Consider the following 23,060-nt stretch of genomic DNA (forward strand, 5'->3'; position numbering starts at 1 on the left):
TGTAGATTTGTAGTATGGGTTGGTGTAATTGTGTATTATACGAGTTGTGGGATTCAAACGGACAATGTCAAATGATGTGATTGCGATCCACAAAAAGGATTGAGGTGTCATTCGTACCTTGTTTGGTTGTTTTTTGGAGCTTCCTTACCAACATGTTTTTTTCATTTTTTTTAAACGTTCTTTCGGAACTTGTGTATATACTTATATGTAGACTATGTTGCATTCAGTTTACATGTACTATGCATTCTTGTCAGACTGTAGTGTGCATGCAATACCATCATCTGTCTCACTGTGTTTAATTTGACCACTAGAGCTGGTGTGTAAAAAAAATTCTCACCTGGTTTACATGGGTTTGTGACTCATGAACGTGGTTTTTAATTTGCTTTCATGAGGTTTGAAATATAACAAGTGTTTTTTTTTTTTTTTTCTTCAGCAGATATTTCATTGTTTTCTCAAAGAAATTAAATATGGAATTATGTTCTGGTAGTACGTGGTCTTTATTTTATATTTGTACTTACTGCACTTGATCACATCTCATACTTGTGGTTTATCCCGATTGTGTTGCTTGACAATTTTGTAGGACTGGCAGCAGGTCAAAAGGGTTGGTGGCGGAGGGCATGAGGTACTGTACAAAATTGTGTCAAATCTTTGGAGGAATGCACATGGATAAGAAGAAGCCAACTGTTAATGGTAGTCGGGTGTTGGAACTGGCATCATGATGATGGCTGCGCGGGGAGGATAACAGAGGTGACGGGAGTAGCATCGAGAGCTCAGCAAACCTCTGTGGCACAAGGGTCTTTGCATCTCAAATGGGTATTGGTATTGTCATTTTGTCAGTTTGAGGAAACGGAATGACGATGTGGATCAGAAGGCGTAGGTCAACTGGAAGTCGTCCACATGATAAACAACATCCATACACTGCTGTGCGTTTAAAGGGGTTCGGCGGTGGGTAGGAGAAGGGAGACTAAAAATTTTCCACAATATTTGCATACGTAATAAAATGATGCTCCCCCTCTGTACCAAGGTGTGCTATGATAAATAGGCATTTGAAGTGAAAATGAGTTGGGAAATCTTTAAAGAATACTTGAACTTGTTGCAGTGCTTTTATTATGTGGGTGGGAGGAAGGGAAGTCGAGGGTGTAGTCGGGGAGTGAGGTGGTTTGGTGTAATTGGAGTTAGTGTTGGGTAGGAGTAGTAGTATTGTAGGGGTGTGTTCCAGTGATTGGTCTACGGCTGCACTACCACTATACTCTCCACCATAATAAAACCGAGCATGTGACATCGTGGTACACAGATGAGGTGCAAACCACTTGCAGTTATATATGCTGAAAATAATCACATGTCAACTCCAATGTGACCTAATCATCATGTAATGTGTTGTGGCAAATGTTTTCACATATGGATTCAACATGGAAGCGACAATATCAATGGAGGGTGTTTAGTGACGTCAGGAATTTGTGTGCATACACATCCCCGTGGCCATTTTGGAGGACAAAGGAACGTCCATTCACGATCAGTGAAGTAGAAAATTGGTGTTATTGTGCTTTGTGTTCTTTGTCAAGGTCAAACAATTTGGGTCAAAGCTTGGATATGTCAACACGATGGACACTTTGTCATGGGAGCAATATTATAACAAAATACAGGTTTATAGGCAAAATCGACCCTTATGAATTGCTAAATACAGCAAGGGGCAGAAGAAAGACGAACTTTTCAACTATTTTATTCCACATTTAGTGATTTATGTTATCGACTAGATAAAGCTCATTCTCACCACTGACTCACTGATATTAATGATCGGTACCTTCCGGGTGATGTAGAAAGCTGAAATTTTGCCAGACCAGAAAGCCAGACATCGAAGCCGATACACCGGGAAAAATCACAGAACTGTGGGAAAGCGTCCTTAAATGAAAATATACAATAAATGAAATGAAAAAAATAAATGCAGGTGAGCGACCTAAGACAATGGGGAACCATGGTTCGTTATTGCTTTCAATGTGTAAGCATACCCCGCTAGTATTTACTTGAAGTATTACACCCTGGAAGACGTGAAGGCATGGAAGAGTTTGGATGCCGACAACCAGTTGATGTCTGGCTGGATCAGTGATGTAGCTGTTCTTGTGAAGAATGGCCATCATGTTGTACGATGACACGGACTCACGTTGGCAGAGAGGGCAACCATCTCCTTCAACACTCTCAAATGTTTATCTGGCCACAAAACTTTATCTTCCTTCGTCAACTCTTCAATAAAGACACCGAATTAAATGTGAAAGACACAAACTTAAGCAAATCATTCTAGCAGATGAGACACCCAGCTTAACAACCACCTGAGGATTGGCACAACCCGTGATGCAACAACCTCCCCGAGAAACACCTATCGGACAGTTTATAGTCGGGTCAGGAATCAAACCTGGACTAGACAGCTTAAAGGTGAGTGTGCTACCTCTGTGTCCTCTTCGCACGCACATCTCATTATGAATCCCTCTGGAACGCCCCTGGTAACTCAAAGCCAAGCCCCCATATCAAAGTACGAGGTGAGGTACTCACGTGCGACACACGGGATGGATGGAGCCCAAAGTCTCAAAAAAAAACATGTTGAGAAATTTTATAATTACAGCTGTATTATGTAAAGGTTTGTCAAACTAAAAGGAATTGGTTGTGAAAACGACGTCGATGTTCCCAACGTTTACAATTGCTTGTAAAAGTGATGACGTCACCAGCCAACGGTGGGCTGCTGGTCAAAATGACGTCAGGTGTGACGTCAGCCTAATTTTGATGTGTTCGGTTGGTTATCACCACAGAGTTACATTTCTACCGCTCGAGGGCGTATTTAGAGTCAATCATGGCCACATTAGAAAGCTTGGCCGCCATCATCGTTCCGGGCAAAATTGCATCTGAAGTACTTGAAAGATGGTGGAGTGCTGCGGTTGATACAAGGGAAAGAGGAGAAACGGTGGAATTTCCTTTCACAAGTGAGTCGTATGGTAGAGTACGTGACGTCATCGAGAACATGACGTCACACGATAACGGGTTAGTCGTACTTCACTGACGAGACCATGACCGTGTTAAAGTTAACCGCAGTCATAGACTGACTAACATCAACACCGTTTAATCCAGATTCCAGACAATCGACGAGTTGCTCGAATCATGCATCAGTTCAACATTAAAGTGAATAATTGTGGAAATCAAAACGAGTGTCATTCACTGAGTGAGAAGTCAGACTCGTTGAAGGAAGCAGGGACTGGGGGGGGGGGGTCGGCATTATTTAATAAAAGAGACTAGTATCGGCTTGTCCTTCCTTTCTCATCCCCCCCCCTCCCACCACCCCCTATATTTAGCACTAGCAAATACCACCTGTTGCTTCGCTGACAGGAACACTGAGATGGGGGAAAAAAGAGTGGGGGATAGTAAGGAGATAGAGGGGGAAAGAGAGAGGAGGAAGAGGGAAAAAGAGAGGAGGGAGGGGGAAAGAGAGAGGAGGGAGGGGGAAAGACAGAGGGGGAGGGGGAGCAAGGAGAGGTTGGGGAGAGGAGGGAGGGAGAGTGAGAGAGGAGGGGGAGGGAAAGTGAGGAGGGAGAGTGAGGAAGGGGGAAGGGAAGACGAGAGGTGAGAGGAAGGGAAGGCAGACGTGTGGGGGAGCGTTAATTGGATTCATACTATCTCATAAAAATCATTCTGCATAGAATAACAGTGAAGCTGGAAAAAAATAATGTCTGAAATCCATTTTCTACCAGTCATACTATAAATACCATCCAGAGACAAACACCGTCCAGACATATCCGGAGATAAACACAGTCCAGAGACAAACACCACCCGCGTGTCCGGAACCAAGCTGTCCGGAGACAAACATCGCCCAGAAACGTCCGGAGACAAACTCATATCCAGATATAAATACCGCCCAGACACAAACTCCCATCCGGACATAAACACCGCCCAGACACAAACTCCCGTCCGGACATAAACACCGCCCAGACACAAACTCCCGTCCGGACATAAACACCGCCCAGACACAAACTCCCGTTCAGACATATACACCGCCCGGACACGTCCGGAGACAAACTCCCATCCGGACACATCCAGAGATAAATACCATCTGGACACATCTAGAGACAAACCCTGTCTGGACATAACAACCGTCCAGACGCATATAGAGATACGTGTCCAGAGACAAAATCCTGTTCAGACATAAACACCGCTCGGATGCATCCAGAGACAAACTCCTATCAGGATATAAAGACCGCCCGGACACATCTGGAGCCAAGCTGTCTGGAGACAAACACCGTTCAGACACGTCCGAAAACAAACTCCCGTCTGGACATAAACACCACCCAGATGCATCCAGAGACAAACTCTCATCCGGACACGTCCGGAGATAAATACCATCCAGACATAACCACCGTCCAGACACATATGGAGATCACCATCGTCCAGACATAACGACCGTCCTGATATGTCGAGAGACAGAGAGAGAGAGGTGAGGGGGACGGGAGTTATCAGAGGGAATGTGTTATGCTTTGTGAACAACACACACACACACACACACACACACACACACACACACACACACACACACACACACACACACACACACACACACACACACACACACACACACACACACACACACACACACACACACACGCTTGGCCGATATCAGCAATTTTTCGGGAATCGGCAGCTTGGAGTCAGTTTGATTACCGACTACAGTATATACTGCATACAACCCAGAAACCTTGAGTAGCTTTCACTGAAAAACGACGTCACATTTATCTAGACGTTTCAGGGAGATGTTCACAAACATTATTCTTTATAAACAGCTGCGTGTGATGGGTGGAAAAAAATTGGCTCGGTCATTTTTTCGTTTTTCGGGTGTGGTGTCATGGTGGCTGTGTGCTGCTGTTCTGTGTTGTGGTGAGTTGTTAGTGTGTTTTTTGTCTCCTGCCACCGCCACCCCCTTCCCTCCGTTCTTTTCTATCCTGAGTTTTTGACGTTTTTCTTTTCACTTTTCTACACCTTTGTCTTTGAGAGTGAGGGGGGGAGAGAGAGAGAGAGAGAGAGAGAGAGAGAGAGAGAGAGAGAGAGAGAGAGAGAGAGAGAGAGAGAGAGAGAGAGAGAGAGAGAGAGAGAGAGAGAGAGAGAGAGAGAGAGAGAGAGAGACAGACAGACAGAGAGAGAGAGAGAGAGAGAGAGAGAGAGAGAGAGAGAGAGAGAGAGAGAGAGAGAGAGAGAGAGAGAGAGAGAGAGAGAGAGAGAGAGAGAGAGAGAGAGAGAGCCCATTATGGAGCCCGTTCCCTTCATACGTGTTATCCCGTTATGGGAAAATGGTGGGCAGTGTGCAGATGTTTCCCAAACCCAACTCTCTGGGGACCCCCAGATGCTGGATTAACGGCTGAGAGTATAGACCTGGACCCCAGTAGAGCAATGTCTGATTTTACAGAATCGGAAGAAGAGATGGACATGTGTTGTCACAGCCAATGGCAGATCAGCCCCAAATCCCTCCACACCTTGTTCTCTCGTTTCTAAATGAAACCTAAAGACAACGGAACGTTATAATCATTGATCACTTTCCCAATCTGGCTCCCTTTATTCAGACTGCAAAGCAGGTTCTAAAAAATCTCCGAAGAATTAAATCTAACAAAGTCACAGTTTCATCGACTAAAGAAAATTATAACAAAGGCAAAGGCTGAGCATTCTCAGCATCAAACAAAATCTACTACCAAATGGTGAAAAAACTCACTCTTGCAACACTTAATATAAATGGTGGTGTTGCTAACCACATCTGGCAAACCCAAGTTAATAATTTATTAAAACAGAAGCAAGTTGATGTGATCCTCTTGCAGGAAACTCACATCACTGATAAGGTTGAACATGACTGGTGCAGCATTTTTAAAGGTAAATGTTTCTTCAGTAACGTGTCTTCCCTATCTTCTGGAGTTGGTTTTTTGTTTAAGCCAGGACTTGCAGCTGAATCTTGCCTCTTTCAGGAGGTGATAAAAATCCATTTAATTCCCTGGAACTGGTAATTAGCAACTTAAAATTTATTATTTTTAATGTATATGCACCAAGCGAGATCTTTGACCAAAAAACGTTCTTTTCGGTAGTGGTAAACCATTTAAAATTGTTCGATTTCAATCAGTGTATATGCATATGGGGTGACTTTAATTGTACATTTGAGCCCAAATTGGACAGAAACTCACCGGAACCACATCCCGAAGCCCATGGTGATTTCTCCCATTTTCTTTCCGTCGCCGGTTTCCTTGATGTATCGTGTCTATGCACCCTAATGACCAACAGTATACATGGTGTCGATGCTCCAATGGTCATGTGTCCTTAGCAAGGCTTGACCACTGGTACATCACCCCACATTTTAAGAATGTAGCCTCCTGAAATATTTTCCCCTCCATCTTCTCTGACCACCACATGGTCACTGTGGGCCTACCTTGTCCCCAATTCCATTGTAAAAGTGCTTATTGGAAATTTAACACGTCTTCTTGATGATGCCACTTTTAAGGAAGCTTTTCGCAATCTCTAGATAGCATTATTAGAAGAAAAAAAAGCCTTATTTTCCATCTAGTAATGTTTGGTGGGACAATCTGAAAACCATATATACGGCTGTTTCAGAAATCTGCATAACAGAAAAAATATATACGGCTGTTTTGTCAACAGTTTAATTCATACAGGACTCATGAAAGTCAAATCACATTGGCTAGGTTAGAAAACGTAAATTCTGAAACTGGAGAACAAACGGGCGAAACAAGAGAATGAGACAAATTATAAATTACTCCTAGAAAAAAGGACTCAGCTTAGAGAACGATTGCAAGAAAAGGATGCTGGATCATTAGTTAGGCTGAGAATACATAATCTAAAAGTGTCGGATCGCCCGAGTAAATCCTTTTTCCACCTCAAATCCGAAACCAAGCCATCTCGGCTTATTTTATCAGTAATGGGCCCCAGTGAGAATGTAATTACAAATTTTGACGAGGTAAAAAAATACCATTAGAAAGTTCTATTCAGAACTATTTTCAAAAAAGATGTTTATGAGGATAAGATAAACCTCTTTACCTCCCATCTCCCATCCCTGACTGAGACTCAGCGTCTGAAGCGTAAAATGGACTCTGGAAGGGCACCTGGAATTGATGACATACCTGCTGTATTTTACTTGGAATTTTGGGACTTTGTGGGTCCAGAACTCTTGAACGTTATCCAGGAATCTTTGCGATCCGGTGTAATGCCATTAAGTCTCCGGAGAGCAGTGGTGAGTCTCCTCCCAAAGTCGGGTGATCTCCGACGGATGAAAAATTGGCGACCAGTCTCAAGACCTTGTACTGACTATAAACTCTTCTCAAAAGCGATAGCAAATCGATTGAAGAAAGTCATTGGCAATCTCGTCCTACCTGAACGGATTTTCTGCATCCCCGGCTGTTCCATTTATGACAACATTTTTTTGGTACAGGATTTAATGGACGCTTGTCATGATCAAAATGACTTTGGAATATTTTTTCTGGATTTGGAAAAAGCTTTCGATAGTATTGATAATGTTTTTTGTGCGGTGGATCCTCGAAGCACATGGATTTCAGAACCTTTATATCATTATTATACACTGACATATTTAATATAATCAAGGTTAACAATGAATTGATTTCCCCGATATAGGTTCATTCAGAGAGGGGTGCGGCAGGGTTGCCCAGTTTCAGGCTTGCTTTTTGTATTGGCAATGGAACCATTACTTTGTACACTCAAGGAGAATATCTCCGGTGTAACTTGCTTTCCAAGGAGTCCTCCATTGACGATATCTGCTTATGCTGATGATCTTTGTGTCATAATCAGGAACAACCAAGATATCGCTGCACTCACAGAATCCCTAAGAACTTTTTTCTGGCTTCTTCCCGAAAAGTTAATTGGAAGAAAAGTAAGGCTCTGGGTGTCATACCTTTAAAATTGCCTTCCTGTCTTGACACCTCCACTGCCACTTCCGGAAAACCTTGAGTGGAAGACAGAATGTGTCGCTTATCTTGGTGTTTTTCTCGGTTCCATACAATTTGTGAAAAAGAACTGGGAAGGCATGACTGAAGAAATAAGAAAGAAATTGAATATGTGGAGAAGACAGGAATATGTGGAGAATTGAATATGTCAACATAATTATGTTGACCACTCTTGCCCCTGGGTCTTGGTGGCCAATAATTTGGTTGCTGCAACTCTATGGCATAGATTTATTTACCTGCAACCACCAGAAGTACTGATGAGCATGACCCAGGTTAGATTGGTAGACTTTTTTGGGGGAGGCCATCATTGGCTGCAGCCAAACGTCATATGCCATACTTCGTCCGATGGAGGTCAAAATTTTGTTCATTTGAAGTCCCGCATCATGGCTTTTCGCTTGTGTTCCATCAAACGTCTTCTATACGCTGGATCCCTGCCAAACCAACCCTTGGCCTATCACATTTTGCAACAGGCGGGCAGATTCGGCTGTGGTCTCGAAGTATTCCTGACCCACCTCAAGGTTGTGGATACATCAGTACTCCCCATATTTTACCAGAGCCTTCTCAACGCCTGGAAAGGACTCTCTGTGAGTCACAAAGCGGATGCATACTCCCCAGGCATGTACGAAGTTGAGCCGCTATTTTTTAACCCTCTCTTTCCTGATATATTCAGAAGCCGTGAATTGTGGCAACGTTTCAATGATGCGGGCATAAAAAAATGGACTACATACTGCCACCAGCAAGAACCTGTACAAGCTATGTTTGAAGGTAATTCTTGGTGTTTCACCACAAAACGGAGTTTCCTGCTGGTCCCCCCACTGAACCTGTATGGGAATCACTGTGTTGTAAACTAATCACCAAAAGAACGGGAGAAAATAAAGAGAGAGAAAGAGAGAAAGGGAGGAAAGGGAAAGAAAGAGAGAGAAAGGGAGAGAAAGGGAGTGAAAGGGAGAAAGGGAGAGAAAGAGAAGAGAGAGAAAGGGAGGAAAGGGAGAGAAAGAGAAAGGGAGAGAAAGAGAGAGAAAGAGAAAGAGAGAGAGAAAGGGAGAGAAAGGGAGAGAGAAAGGGAGAGAAAGAGAAAGAGAAATGGAGAGAAAGGGAAAAAGAAAGAGAAAGAGAAAGGGAAAAAGAAAGAGAAAGAGAAAGGGAAAGAGAGAGAGAAAGAGAGAGAAAGGGAGAGAAAGAGAGAGAAAGGGAGAGAAACAGAAAGGGAGAGAAACAGAAAGGGAGAGAAAGAGAAAGAGAAAGGGAGAGAAACAGAAAGGGAGAGAAACAGAAAGGGAGAGAAAGAGAAAGGGAGAGAAAGAGAAAGGGAGAGAGAAAGAGAAAGAGAGAAAGAGAAAGGGAGAGAGAAAGAGTAAGAGAGAAAGAGAAAGGGAGAGAGAAAGAGTAAGAGAGAAAGAGAAAGGGAGAGAGAAAGAGTAAGAGAGAAAGAGAAAGGGAGAGAGAAAGAGTAAGAGAGAAAGAGAAAGGGAGAGAGAAAGAGTAAGAGAGAAAGAGAAAGGGAAAGAGAAAGAGTAAGAGAGAAAGAGAAAGGGAGAGAGAAAGAGTAAGAGAGAAAGAGAAAGGGAAAGAGAAAGAGTAAGAGAAAGAGGGAGAAAGAGTAAGAGAAAGGGAGAAAGAGTAAGAGAGAAAGAGTAAGAGTAAGAGTGAGAGTGGGAGAGAGAGAGAAAGAGAGGGAGAGAGAGATAGAGAGATAGAGAGAGAGACAGAGACAGAGAGAGAGAAGGAGACAGAGAGAGAGAGAAGGAGACAGAGAGAGACAGAGACAGAGACAGAGACAGAGACAGAGACAGAGACAGAGAGAGAGAGAGAGAGAGAGAGAGAGAGAGAGAGAGAGAGAGAGAGAGAGAGAGAGAGAGAGAGAGAGAGAGAGAGAGAGAGAGATATTAGATTGCAAAACCGTTTATTGATTGCAACATGCAAGAAGGCATCTTCGTCCATTGAATCATTACAAGGTTATCACCAATTCCAAATTATCCACAAGACACAAAGCATTACCACAGCACCATTTCTTCTCAAAAAGCTTAATATTCCCCAAACTTACATAATAATTAAATTCTAACTTAATTCTTGCTTCAACGAACCCTTCAAAAATCGGCATGACATTGGACCAATGACCATTATCAATCTTAATTTTCCTAGATTTATATATACTATATTTTGCAACAGCCACCAATAAAGTAAGCAAGACCCCAGAATCCTTGCATGGGAGGCTAAAAGGTACCCCAAAAACAAACCTATGTAGAGTGAAAGGAAAGGACAGTTTCTGAGAAAGGTTTGAAAGTAAAGAAAGAAGAGGTTTTACTCTCTTGCATTGTACATATGCATGAAAAAGGTCCTCCTTGTGTTCACAGAAAGGACAAGTGACTTGCACTGAGCTATTGAAAAGGTGTATCAGGGTGTTGGATGGGAGGGCCCAATGGGCTAGTCTCCATTGTATATCCGCTAATAGGCCATAGGCCATAAATAATAGGCCATAAATCAGTAATGTGTACATCACTGGCCACAATGGAGCTGATGGACACACAGGTCCTAGCTTTTCTGACCACCTTGCTATACGTGCTGATCCAAAAGGGGATAATACTGTTTGTCTTTGTCTACAGAGATCATGAAGCCCAGTTTTAGTTTGCAAGTGAAAGGGGGGGGGGGAGGAGTTATCACTGCTTTAGCGAACAAGGGGGAGCACCTTAATTTCGGGAAACCCCAGTCTAAAATCCTCCTCAATACCAACACCTTCCCAACCAATATTCAGCAGTCGGAATTTCCTAATCACACTTCGGATAACTTGGTCTACGAGTCGAAGCGATCTTGACTGCAGGCTTGCTGCAATTTCCCCAACAGGTCTCCATTTCAGTCCTGCTGAATCTCTGAGATCGCACACTTTATTGACTCGTCCTTGTACGAAATTTTTGATCAAGGCATTACTCTGAGGAATACCTGGGAGAAATGGATTGTAGAAAAGAGATTCCTGGAGGAACATTCTGCAGTTATAAGCATCAATTAAACGGTGGATGCTAAAACCCTTCCAACTCTCCAGCAGGCTTTGGTAAAATGTTGGAAGTGAGCCAAGGTGAATCTGTTCCAGGTCAATCAAGAAAAGTTGTCGGTCATATAGCAATCCTCCAGCCTGTTGCAGCAAAAAGAAAGCAAAGGGACGCCATGGCAGTCGTTCAGTGAACAGCAGTTTTTGCACCGTTTGTAGACGAAAAGCAGTGACTCGGCCAGAGATGTCCGTCACGCCCTGGCCACCCTCTTTCCGAGAAGAGTACAATATGGCCGGTTGTAGCCAGTGGTCGCCACTCCAGAAGAAATTCACCAGTGCTCGCTGGATGGCAAGGACTTTCCCTTTGGGTGGCTGTAAGGCAATCATTTTGTGCCATAACTTAGCTGCTATTAGATTATTGATAACCAGACTACGTCCCCTATAGGACAGGGACCTAAGTAGTCCTTTCCATGTTTTTAACAGACTTTCAATCTGCTCGACCACACCCTCCCAATTTTTCGATTCTATCTCAGGATTGCCAAGATAGACTCCGAGATATTTGACCCCATCATTTTTCCATACCATACCCTGTGGGAGTAGAGGTGGTGGTATTGAGGAGAGATCCTTATGACCACACCATAGGCCTGTGCTTTTGTTCAAATTAACCTCACTAGAAGATGCTGCAGAAAATTTTTCCAAACATTGTCTTAAACATGAGACACTGTTTTGGTCTCGAATTGATACACAAACATCATCAGCATAAGCAGTCAACACAAATCTTGGACCTTCTACGCCTCCATTATTCTGGGGCATTTGTTGCCTAATGGAGACCAAGAGTGGTTCCAGCGCTATCACATACAATAAGCCAGAAAGAGGACACCCTTGATGAATGCCTCGCCGAAAGGGAAAGGGGGAACATAGCTTATTGTTAACTTTTATCATGCAGTAAGTGCCAGAGTACAATAATTTCACATACGATATGAACGAATTCCCAAAACCCATCCCTTCAAGGACAGAAAAAAGATATTGGTGATCAATGCGGTCAAACGCTTTAGCTTGATCAATAAATACTAGCCCATAATCATCAAACAAACAGTTATTGCAAGAAAGACTATCTCTCACTAAAAAAATGTTGTCATGTATAGACCTTCCCGGCACACAATAGGTCTGGTCCAAGTGTACAATAGAACCGACCACATCTTTCATGCGATTTGCAAGAACTTTCGAGAGAATCTTATAATCAGCACATAATAACGATACAGGTCGCCAGTTTTCAACGAACTGAAGGTCACCAGCTTTGGGTATTAAGCACACAATTGCTCTCCGACATGACAATGGCAATTCTCCAGCGCGAATACTTTCGTCGAGAACATCACGCAACTCAGGTCCAATAATCCTCCAAAAGGTCTTGTAAAATTCTCCAGGTAAGCCATCAATCCCAGTAGCCTTCCCGTCTTTTAAACTTCGCATAGCCGTTTCGAGTTCCTCGGCTGTGATTAAGGAGTCGAGCACTCGTTGTTGGTCCTCTTCAATTTTTGGAAGTCCAGCAATCAGTTCCTGTATCATTCCATTTTCTACCTTCCTGGGGGAGTAAAGGTCTGAGTAAAAATCTTTTAAGACACCCCGGATTCCTTGTTGGGATGTCTTCAAGACTCCATTTGGAGTGAGTAAGCTATGAATTTGTTGAAACTTCTTGGAAGATTTCTCTAATTTGAAAAATTCTTTATTTGGCATATCAAGTGTCAGATTGCTCATCCTCATTCGTACCAAGGTACCTATTGCCCTTTGTTTAAACATTTCTGTTAGCAAAGTTCTCTTTGCCCATAACAGCTGATCTCGTGTGTCCTTCCCAACATCGTCATTATTCCCTTCTAAAGACACAATTTCAGATTTTAACAACTCTATTGAGTAAGATTCCACCATAGTTGTGTATAAACTATATTGCTGACAAAAGGATTTTATTTGGGACTTTGCGAGGTCCCACCACATTCGGAGGTTTGCGTGCTCAAACTTGGAAGTGCAAATTTTTTTCCACACAGCCTTAAAATAGTCTTTAAATTTTTTGTCACTTAAAAGATGAGTATTCAAGGTCCAATATGCACTGCCAGTTGATGGCAATGGTAATTTAAAGCAAAGTACAACTAAACTATGGTCTGTAAAACCGGTTAGTAGAATTTGGGATGTAGTTATAACATTTAGCATCGGCTTATTGACATATATTCTATCAAGTCTTGCTCTTGATATAAACCCGTCCTGACATCTGCACCATGTGTAGCTCTGCAGGTCTGGTTGTTGTAGTCTCCATACGTCTGTATAACAATAGTTCGTAATGATGTCCTTCAACCCTTTACTTGAGGCTACATGGGGCTCATGACCATTCCTATCAACTTCTGGGCGAATAGTACAGTTAAAGTCTCCAGCAAAGCAAACAAACGCAGTCGGGTCCTGGTCTTTAATGAACTCTTCCAAAAATGGAAAGAAAAGTTTCCTTTCTATAGGGTCACTCGGAGTGTAGACATTCACCACAATTATTTTTTGTGCATTACACAAGAACTCCACAGATATGAGATGCCCTTTGCGTATTTCCTTGAAGGAAACCTGCTGTGCGGAAAACTTTTGATTTAAGCACAGGGCAACCCCAGCCTTGGGTGTGGGAAACCCGCTTAGGAACCACTGCCCTCTAAAAAGTTTCTCCCACTCAGTTTTTGGAGTGTTTGTAGCATGGGTCTCTTGTAAGAGAATAATATCAGCCTTTGTTCTCTCTAAAGCTTGGATCGTTTGAATTCTTCGCAATGGGGCTCGACCCCCCTTCATGTTCAGGGTTGCAATCTTTAACTCCATCATTGTCGAAGTTTAGGTGAGAAAGGACCAGGCACTAAAAAGAAGCTTCTTCCTGCAATTCTTTGTTTGCTTTTGTTAAAGCTTTCGTGAAGCGTTGAAACTGTGGTTCAGAAAGTTCCACAGAGTCGTCATTCCTCTGTATCATATGTTTTGCAGTCGCAATGAAAACTTTAATATCAGGAAAATAATCCCTAATTTTCACCTTGCGTTGCCTGAAGGTTTAGTTTAGAAACCAAACAATTTCCTCCTTTACTACTACATTTTGCTTGTTATCCTCCTGTAGTGACCCCGAAGTTTCACTTAAGGAGGAGGACCATTCATCGGGGACCACACCTGTGTTGTTTACTTGTAGTTGTGTTCCTTGACCCCCTTTTGTATCGGAAGTGGTGCTTTCTTCCTGTTGGCACTGCATGGAGGAATCTTCTTCTTCATCACTGTCAATTTTTGTTTTTTTTTTCCTTTTTTTTGTCATATTTCTAAAGTTGACTGTTATCTTCGATAACCAAGCTTTCCGTTTCATGCATGCAAGCATTCTTGTCCATCGTTTCATCTCCTTCAACATTAGCAATGGGTGGAAGCTCATCTCCCAGTGCTTCACCATTCTGTTCAGTATGTGAAGGCTTGTCGAGAGCACCATCTTCTTGGACTACCAACACTTTGCTGCCTTTACAATTACTTTCATTGCTTATGTCGGGCCGTTTCAAAACTCTCCTTGAAGCAGTTTCCATATCTTTATCATCGTCACTGAATAAACCTTCCAAGGGTTCCAGCCCTTCTGCTGTTTCAACTTGGTTACAATCAACACCATCTCCAATCCTACCTGAACATTTTAACGTATGTCGTTTGTCTATCTGTGGCTGGTTTGCCAAATCTACCGACACGGCTGTAGTTAGAAGGGGAGGTTCTGCCATTGCAGTCACGTGACCCAAACCTCCTCCGGCATCCGTATTTACGTGGCCCAGTTCCTTTTCAACAGGGGTAGTCACATGTTTTGGTTTACCTGCAGCCTCGACAGTCACGTGACAACCTGCCTGTGGTAGTTGCGGTCGCATGACCCAGTCCATCTGCAGCAGCTGCAGCATATGTTTCTTTCTTACCGCCAGGACAATAATATTTAGTGTGACCATATGCCTCGCAGTTATAACAGATTAAAGTTTCTGTCATTGCAAAAATCCTGTAGTCATGCTCCGCCACTTTAAGGTCATCGAGATATTCAACTGTGTTCTACCGTCTTTTAGCACAACATTGCAGAAACGTCTAAAGGATTCCACATGCTTTAATCTGTCGTTCCTCGTCCGTAACGGGGCTGTTATAATTCTCGACACTACAGTGCCATAATCACCGAGCATTTGTTGAATCGCTTCATTAGAAAGGAAAGGCGGAACATTGCTTAATATTATCTTTGTAGCAGGAGTATCGATTTTGATGAGACAGGGACAAAGGTTTCATCATCTCCCAGGAATAAACCGTTTTGGACAACGATGTCGACGAAACGCGTTTGTGAAACAAAAACTACAATCTTGTGGCTCATTTTTGAAGCAGCACGAATGTTTTCTACACCTATCTGTTCTCCAATTTAGAGAAGAATGTCATCCATCATTACACCTTCGGGCAGAACAAAACATAATCTGTGCTTACGAGATAAATCCCCATTAGCCATTTGCTCGGTCTTGGTGCAACACGTATCACTGTTTGAAATCAACTAAAAGGGGAGAAACAATCGATTACTTTAGTGTTTTTAAGATTATAAGGCAGCTGCCAACTAGGAAACGCAGGCCTCAAAAGCTCTGGAAAGGCCTTATGAAAAAAAAACAAAAAAAAACGCTTATCGTGCATGCTCTCCCTCTCTCTCGTCTCAACAGGAAGAGAGAAAAACGGGGAAAGGAAAAAAAAACTCCACAAACACGTACAGTGACACAGAGGGAAACGAAAAGGGGATAGGAACAGCACCAACACAGCACAGTACTCACAGCTGCACACACGGAGCTGCCATGACGCCACACCCACGCACGACGAGAGAGAAAGAGAAAGAGAAAGAGAAAGAGAAAGAGAAAGAGAAAGAGAGAGAGAGAGCGAGAGAGAGAGAGAGAGAGAGAGAGAGAGAGAGAGAGAGAGACAGAGAGAGAGAGAGAGACAGAGAGAGAGAGAGAGAGAGAGAGAGACAGAGACAGAGACAGAGACAGAGACAGAGACAGAGACAGAGACAGAGACAGAGAGAGAGACAGAGACAGAGACAGAGACAGAGACAGAGACAGAGACAGAGACAGAGACAGAGACAGAGACAGAGACAGAGAGAGAGAGAGAGACAGAGAGACAGAGAGACAGAGAGACAGAGAGACAGAGACAGAGAGAGACAGAGACATAGACAGAGACAGAGAGAGACAGAGACAGAGACAGAGAGAGAGACAGAGACAGAGAGAGAGAGAGAGAGAGAGACGCAGCGAGAGAGACACACACAGAGTGAGAGACAGAGTGAGAGACAGACAGAGAGAGAGAGAGACAGAGACAGAGACAGAGACAGAGACAGAGACAGAGACAGAGAGAGAGGGAGAGAGAGAGAGAGAGAGAGAGACAGAGACGGAGGCAGAGAGAGAGACAGAGACGGAGACAGAGACAGAGACAGAGACAGAGACAGAGAGAGAGAGAGAGAGAGAGAGAGAGAAAGAGAAAGAGAAAGAGAAAGAGAAAGAGAAAGAGAAAGAGAGAATGAATGGTTAGTTTCTGTGTGCTTGGCCTAAAGAACTCTGTGTTGTTGAGGCCTGTACTCTGCTTGCCGTACTTAATATCGACATTCTTTGTCGGCTTTACATTTCTATTTTTCTTTTATTCTACCTTCGGCTGCAAATTCTGCTTGCGACAGGTTTTCCTTTGTTCCTTTGTTCGCTTTTCAAAAAAAAAATTTGATTTTGTTCATTTTCAGCTCTGGCAAGCGTTCGTTTACAGAATAGCATTTATGAGTCACTGGCCCGTAGGAATGGGGTAATAGTCAGTCCACCCGACGGGGTTCGGGTTGAGGACGCCATGACGGGCTTGGGAGAACTGGTACGTTTTGAAAACGTGTTTAACAGCCTCGAAGATGAACCAACGAGTTGTTGTTTTTCTTTCCGAGGAGCACTTTGTTGCCCAGGTGGTTGAAACGGGTTTGTCTGTACCGCCAGACACATTTGTTAACGCCAGCATGTTGGACTCATCGGCGGTGAAAATCATCTTGTCCAATTTTCCTCCTTTCGTTCAATGCGAACACATCTTGTCCGAACAGATAGTCAGACATGAACATTGCCCTTCGTGGCATATCTCGACAGACAGAGCCGAATGTCGACCCCAATTGTAATCGTGGCACTTGAAGGACGGTAGATCAACCTTCCTGTTCGAGCACGGGTATCAATAATTCCCCGGCAGTTGATACAGGTTTTATTACCGTGTCCTCGAAGAAGAGTCGCAAAAGAGGAATCAGTCGTCGAGGGAATGCAACGTTTGTGTTTTCGAAACGGTAACTCGATTGTAGCTGAGTCTTGTGACGCAGAATCGGTTCAGCGGTTTAGCTGAAGAAGAAGAAGAAGAAGAAGAAGAAGAAGAAGAAGAAGAAGAAGAAGAAGAAGAAGAGGAGGAGGAAGAGGCTCAAACCTGCTCTCGTTTATCTGAAGAAGAAGAAGAAGAATAAGAAGAGGAATAAGAAGAAGAAGTCTCGTTTATCTGAAGCAGAAGAAGAATAAGAATAGGAAGAAGTCTCGTTTATCTGAAGAAGAAGAATAATAATAGGAAGAAGAAGTCTCGTTTATCTGAAGAGGAAGAGGAGGAAGAAGAAGCGGCTCAAACCTGCCCTCGTCCCACGCCCTGCTGAGGGTGAAGTGTCTGAGGTAATGGAGGCAGAAGAGGTTTTTGCTGCTAAGGAAGCGTGCGTAGCCTCTGTTGTGGAAGCTTTAACTACTGCCGTGGTTTTTAAATCTACCGCTGCGTAAGAATCGGTTACACCTCGAGTGGAGGTTAAAGTTCCAGTTATGGAAGCATCGCCATCGGCTTCGGTGGGTGAGAAAACGAATGAAGACCACCCGGATTACGAGTCGGATGGAGCCTCGTCACTTTCCTCTTGTGCTGGTGGTGAGGTCTGAACGACCTGGCGAGAGCTCAATAACTAGACTACGTGATGGTGGTGGTGATGGTGATGGTGGTGATGGTGATGGTGGTGGTGGTGATGGTGATGGTGGTGATGGTGGTGGTGGTGATGGTGGTGATGGTGGTGGTGATGGTGGTGGTGGTGGTGGTGGTGGTGGTGGTGGTGGTGATGATGACGACGACGATGATGTATAACCCATGGAAATTTTAAACTTCCTTCAGGAGACTTTTCGAAAGAAAAAGGTTAAAACGAGCCGGGAGGCGACGATGGTTCGCGGCCATTATTGAACAATGCCACGATAGGTGCGATTGAGTTAGTGGAAGCTTTTGAGGAAGCCCGACCGTAAAAACCGATCTGTTCCGTCAAAATTGACCGAATCAAATCGGATTTTTAGGTCATCTCGTTAGAGATAACCTAATAAAACCAGTCTCGATGTCCGTCCGTCCGTCCCCATTTTTTTTCTTCTGATTTTCTTGATATTTGGTATGTGGGTAGATGTCGATGAGGGATGCACGACGTTATGACCTTTGACCCGATTGTAGGTCAAGGTCAACGTCAAGGTCACTGCAAAGTTGCGAAATCGGTGCATTTTCAAAATCTATCTCTTCCGCCGTTTGTCATCCGATCTTCGAAATTCCTTTGGATTCTGATAATATGGAACAATATCTAAATTTGGTCGGGCCGGTTTTTTAAAATTCATCCTGGTTATCGAGTCACGTGTCTTCAAAGTTGGAAAAATCGCCGATATGATACGGTCAAAAAAGAATTTCGCCCAATCTTGATGAAACTTGGTATGTAGGTAGGGGTCGGTGAGTGATGCACGACGGTATGACTTTAGACCTGATTGAAGGTCAATGTCAAGGTCACCGATGCTGTAAACTTGTGAAATCATCCATTGTCAAAATATCATCCGCCATTTATGACTCAGAAATGCGGTTTGATTTCTGAGGTCCGGTTTCTATCCTTTTGAAGACACATTTATCATAAATGTTCCAAATTGACCATTTTCAAAATCTATCTCCGGATAACTCAGAAATGTAGTTTGATTTCTGAAGTTTTCTATCCTTTTTACTCCCGGGCTTTCGTCTGTACGTTGAACCAAAAGACAAGACTACATCAAAGCCATTCTAAGCCGATCAGAGATCCACATCTACAGAGCTTCAGAGATGACCGTCACCCCCAACCGGAGGTAATTTTTTTAAATGTTGTACTTATGGACATTACGCACAGCTTCTAGGAAAGCCTGGTGTTGGCTTAGTGGTAAGGGTGGCGGCTTGGGATCCCAGGGTCCTGAGTTCAAAGCCCGTTGGCTGCTGAATTAACACCAGGGGGTTGACTCAGCCTGTCATCCTTCTGAGGTCGGCGAAGTGAGTACCAGTGTACTGGTCCCGGTGTATGCCCTGGTTAGAATAGGTGTACCATATCCCTGTGTGTCGTAAGAGGCGACCAGGGTTGGCGTCAGGAAGGGCATCCGGCCATAAAACATTGCCTCAAGAAAAAGCCTAACCTCTGCACAGCAGGGAAAAATGGCTGTAAAAACGGCACAGCTTCTAGGACATGAAATTGCGAGAAAAAGTCGAGAAAAAAAGTTCAAGTGGGCGTGGCTCCGCCCACAAGGGGCGTGGGATGCCCCTCATACAAAAAGACACAACTAGACCATGATATCTAGCTTGTGTCCAAGTTTCATCAAGTCCACATCAAACGTCATGGAGCTATGCTCTGGAGAGAGTCACAGACAGACACAACGAAAATACTGGTCACTGCTGGCGCCTGCAAACCAATAGTGGTCACGACTGGTGCCCGCGAACCAAAAATAGTGGTCACTGCTGGCGCCCGCGAACCAATTAATAAAAAGTTCAAGTGGGTGTGGCTCCGCCCACAAGGGGCGTGGGACGCCCCTCATACAAAAAGACACAACTAGACCATAATATCTGGCTTGTGTCCAAGTTTCATCAAGATCGCATCAAACGTCATGGAGCTATGCTCTGGAGAGAGTCACAAACAGACAAACACACAGACACAACAAAAATAGTGGTCACTGTTGGCGCCCGCAAACCAATTATTAATTTCTTTCCGAACCTTTCTGGCTTTATAACCTCTTCAAAGCGTCTCCTCCTTAAGGCTGAACAACTTGGTGTGACTGAGTCGCAAGTATTCCATCTTAAGAAGTGTGTACTTAAAGCTCGGAAAGAGTTGCAAGCACAGCCCAACTTCCCCACTACCTCATAACCATCCCTACATCCAGTACATGACCTTTTTTGTTGTAACTTTAAATATAAATGGGGGACGTTCACACCTGCGTAAGGCTCAGGTGAGCCTGCTTGTTGAACAAAAACGTTTTGATCTTGTTCTTCTGCAAGAGACAAGATGTCGCTCTTCGTGTATGAGCGAATGGACTCATATCATGAGAGGACAGTGGGGGGTTTTTTTTTTATTAGCTTCGCCTGTCCTAGTGCTTGGGTGGCTATTTATTTAAATCCTTCTTTTTGTGCACAAGGTGTTAATTGCACACTTTACCCCACCCTTGATGGCAATGGAGAAGAGCCCCACCCACCAAGTGCAGTGCCCTTGAAGGGAGCATTGTCCAAATTTTCCCTTTATGGATGTATGGAGGCTCAAAAACCCATCTGCACGGCAATATACGTGGAACTGGTGTACAGATGGCCGGCTTTCTTGCGATGCTGGATTAAGTTTTATCTTGACAATGGCTCTTTAAATGTTGTAGGCCATGTTGACGTCGTCCCGAGTGGTCTTTCGGACCACCACATGGTTGTTCTTCGCATTCTTTCCCCGGCCCGTAATTGCGGTGCCGCCCACTGGACCTTCAACGTGAGTCTCTTGAAAGACGATGCTTTTCCTGTTGCCTTTCGAGCCTTTTGGAAAACTCTACTGCTGTGGAAGCCTTCCTACTCCTGCCTCGCACAATGGCGGGACAATGTGAAAACCCATATGAAGACCTTTTGCCAGCAATATAACTCCTGTACAAAAGATGAATCTGCTCTGCAGTCTCTTATCACCAAATAAATATCATCTCTCCAATCAAGCCTTCCAACTCCCAATGCTGGAAGAACCAGTTCTCTACAAGCAAAAAAAAATAGCCCTCCTTGCTCGACTCTGAATAAAGTAGGCTCGAGGGGCTCTCTCGTACAATTACGAATGGAGAACTTGAGCTTCATTGATACTCCTTCCAAGTTTTTCTTTGCTTTGGAAACACGAACAAAGAGAAGCCAGCAGATAATAACCTCGCTGCAGATGCAAGGAGGTCGAACAACCCATGATCCAACAGACAACAGAAGCTTGACAAAGCAATATTTCTCTCACTTGTATTGTGCCAAGAACACAAAAACAGGCATGATTCGTTCTCTAACCAATTCTTTGCCCACTTTGTCTGAGTCTGCATGTAAACAACTTGACAAGGAAGTGACTCCAGAGGAACTTTTTACTGCTTTGCAAACTTTGCCCACGGGAAAGCTTCTGGGCTCGATGGAATCCCTGCAGAGTTCTACAAGGCCTTCTGGGACTTGATGGGACCTGAAATACTTGACCTTTTAATCGATAGCCTACAGTCAGGCTTGTTACCACTCAGCTGCCGTAGGGCTGTACTTGCCCTCATACCTAAGAAAGGAGACCTCCAGCAACTTACAAATTGGCGTCCCATTTTGCTTCTCTGCACGGACGATAAAATTTTCTCAAAAATCCTTACCAACCACCTCAAACCCCTGATTGGGGAGATTGTACACACCGATCAATCCTATTGTATTCCTAAAAGGACAATACTTGATAATATTTTCATTGTACGTGACATGATCGATATTTGCATTGCTGAAGAAAGAAATGCTGCTCTGGTGTTTGTAGACCAAGAAAAAGCCTTTGACACATTGATCATTTTATTTGTTTGGAAAATTTTTATTTGTCATATCCAATTATTGTATGATAATATTTTTAGTCTGCTCAAGGTGAATAACATCTTAAGTCAGCATTTCTCTGTTACCGGGGGTATTCATCAAGGGTGGCCCCGATCTGGTCTTTTATATTCCCTTTCAGTTCAACCTTTACTTATTCGTTTACACACACGGCTACGTGGGTTTTATCCTCTGCCGTGTTGAAATCCCGTCAGAACCATCGCTTACGTGGATGAGCTCTGCGCGGTTGTGCACTCTGATGATGATGTTTGTGCATTGGTTGAGTCCATCAATGAATTTAGCTTGGCTAGCTCAACAAAAGTTAATTGGAGAAAAGAGCAAGGCTTTGTACTTGGGTCCACAAAATGGAATCCCCCCTCTGGCCCTGCCAGGACAGCTTGAGTGGACACGTGAAGGGATACACTACCTTCCTTGGAACTCAGGATTTTATTTCAAAGAACTGGGAATTGTTGATTGCTAAAACTGAGCAGCGGTTGTTAAAATGGTGGGGACTATTGAGGCAGATTTCATTCTGAGGTCATACTCTTGTCATCAATAACCTGCGGCATCAATGCTATAGCATAGTTTTAAGGCACTACAGGCCCCAGGTTTTATACTCAACAAACTTCAGAACATTTTTTTATAGATTTTTTTTCTGGGGGGGGAAGCATTGGATCAGGCCCGGACTACTCAGCCTGCCCATCGCTGAAGGTGAACAAGGGCTAATAGACGTGACAAGTAACGTCATGGCTTTTCACCACCTTATTGTACGAAGGCTTCTATATTCCGACGTCCCATGGAAAGCCTCCGCACACTGCTTGCTTCGGCAAGCTGGTAAACTTGGCTATGGTGATGAACTTTTTCTTCTTGACATGAAGCGAGTGGATATAACATTGGTCCCTCTGTTTTACAGAAGCATGCTGGAAGCATGGCAGGTTGTTTCTGTTCGCCGTGATACCAGTGCTTACTCCCTTCAGATGTTTTTAAATGAACCAATATTTTAAAATCCTTTTTAGGTCATCTCTTCGAGCATGACCTAATAATATGGGTGTAGATGACCATCCATCCGTCCGCCCGTCCGTCCGTCCGTCCGTCTGTCCGTTGCGAAAATGACGATTTTCAAATTCTATCTCCTCCACCATTTCTCAAGCGATCTCGAATTTGATTGTGGCATATGAATCTATGGGACAATATCTAAATTTGGTCAGGCCGGATTTTCGATATTCGCTTTCATTTTCGTG

The 23,060-nt window shown here is 43.7% G+C and overlaps 1 protein-coding gene across 3 annotated transcripts in view; it reads left to right on the plus strand.

Annotated features, from left to right (window-relative positions):
* Window positions 1–17,379: 17,379 nt before the first annotated feature.
* Window positions 17,380–23,060, plus strand: part of LOC147016531 (kinesin-like protein KIF27) — a 29,541-nt gene continuing 23,860 nt past the window's right edge. The window contains exon 1 of one of the 3 annotated variants that reach the window (XM_085845255.1): window positions 17,380–17,660. The gene's annotated coding sequence lies outside the window, so the exon portion shown is untranslated. Of the gene's footprint in view, window positions 17,661–17,681; window positions 17,902–23,060 lie in introns of those variants that run through there. The other 2 variants (XM_085845253.1, XM_085845254.1) reach the window with 2 other exon arrangements.

The sequence above is a fragment of the Eptatretus burgeri genome, chromosome 11 (genome assembly GCF_056783735.1).
Source record: "Eptatretus burgeri isolate ZD-2024b chromosome 11, Ebu_testis_v1, whole genome shotgun sequence".
NCBI classification, from domain to species: Eukaryota; Metazoa; Chordata; class Myxini; order Myxiniformes; family Myxinidae; genus Eptatretus; species Eptatretus burgeri.